At 30.3% G+C, this 1,830-nt stretch overlaps 1 protein-coding gene across 1 annotated transcript in view; it reads right to left on the bottom strand.

Annotated features, from left to right (window-relative positions):
• Positions 1–895, bottom strand: part of LOC137649819 (uncharacterized) — a 2,617-nt gene extending 1,722 nt beyond the window's left edge. Inside the window, exon 1 of the mRNA XM_068382770.1 lies at positions 862–895. The gene's annotated coding sequence lies outside the window, so the exon portion shown is untranslated. The remainder of the gene's footprint in view (positions 1–861) is intronic.
• Positions 896–1,830: the final 935 nt, after the last annotated feature.

The raw sequence follows: 1,830 nt of genomic DNA, 5'->3' as shown, positions 1-1,830 counted from the left end.
AAGATTACAAAAAGTCATTGGTGTTATTTCATCTTATATGCAAAAAAAGAAAGAAAAAAAAATGGCACTGAATAGATGATTAAGATATGAGTAAAATCTTTAATGAGAAAATGAAAATACAGATAAAAAGGCAATTCCCGGAGGGTAAATTTCATTCTTGATTTTGATTCTCTGACGAAAAATTGACGCCAAGTTAAAGTCAATTAATAAACAAAATGGGAATTACTGTGACCCTGCTGTTAAACCCAGAGGTCAACTAGCTCAGGGGTCACATAGCATGTGGTATACACTCGGAACATTTACTGAGGAGGGTCACAGAGGTGAATTGACATCTAGAAATTAGGTTAAACATTTTTTGGGGTATTCCAGCTAGAACTAATCTCTATTGGGGAGTGCGAAGAGCATACTATCTCCATCTACCCTCATCTCATCCACATATGACACTCTAACGTTCAGTTGGGCTCCACAAGGCACTAGAAGAGTTGGAAGACCCAGGCCTACATGGCTGAGGACTATGAAGCGCGAAGTAGGAGATGATGAATGGAGAAGTATTGAATTAAAAGCTTATGGTAGAGGTGACTGGCAAAATCTAACCGAGGCCCTTTGCGTCAATGGGTGTAGGAGGAGATGATGGTGATGATGATGATGATTCCAACTTAAAACTTATGTAATTGTAATCTTTTAAATTAGGAGAAGACAGAGTTATGTATAACTTTTATCAGAATTAGGGAGTTATGTTTCAATAAGAGAGAGAGAGAGAGAGAGAGAGAGAGAGAGAGAGAGAGAGAGAGAGAGAGAGAGAGAGAGAGAGAGAGAGAGAGAGAGAGAAATTATATTTTCTCTTAGCCCCATTAAACTTACCGTATTAAATGGTTACCGCTGTTTGAAAAGAATGAAGTGCCAATAGTTAATAATTATTAGCAACCGACCTTTATATATCCTCCAACGAACATAGGAAGTAAAATAAGTGCAGATTGAGCTGTCGATTACAGTATTTTATTCTACCTTTTTCTCTTCTTTATTTTGCAGTAAATGAAGCATTACCGAAGGTGTGAAGGAAGAAAACATTATCGCATGATATGATAATCACTATAAAAGTAATGAATAAATCGATAGTATAAAAAGCACGTTCTTGTAAAGGATGCAATAAAAGACGCACTGGAAGCCGCATTCTGGATTTATTCTGGCATCAAGAAATTACTGGATAAAACGAGGTTAGAAATTTCGTTGAGAAATAAGTTAAAAGAAAAAGAGATATCGCATTTGCCTGTGCTCCACAAGTGCTCTTTTCAACTCTAGGGTATGACGCATCACTTCCTGTTTTTTTATTTATTTTTTTTTTTTTAAGCAATCTGTCTTGCTTGCAATGAGTCATTGTGTTTTGTTCCGGTGTTGAATATTAAAGGTTGATATATTTTGACGTATTCTGTGCAAACAACTTCTCTTTTGTTTATTCATTGGTGACAGTTTACAGGACTTAAATATTGAAAGTTATTAGGAAAACAAAAACTGTTTAGGAAAAACTTATAATCTATATGATATATATATATATATATATATATATATATATATATATATATATATATATATATATATATATAAAATATATATATATATATATATATATATATATATATATATATATGTATATGTATATATATATATATATATATATATATATATATATATATATATATATATATATATATATATATATATATATATATATATATATATATGTATATATATATATATATATATATATATATATATATATATATATATATATATATATATATAAATGTATATCTATTCATATATACTGTATAC

The sequence above is a fragment of the Palaemon carinicauda genome, chromosome 11 (genome assembly GCF_036898095.1).
Source record: "Palaemon carinicauda isolate YSFRI2023 chromosome 11, ASM3689809v2, whole genome shotgun sequence".
Lineage (NCBI taxonomy): Eukaryota > Metazoa > Arthropoda > Malacostraca > Decapoda > Palaemonidae > Palaemon > Palaemon carinicauda.
Note: the sequence above shows the minus strand (reverse complement) of the source record. Positions and strands in the feature narration are given on the sequence as shown.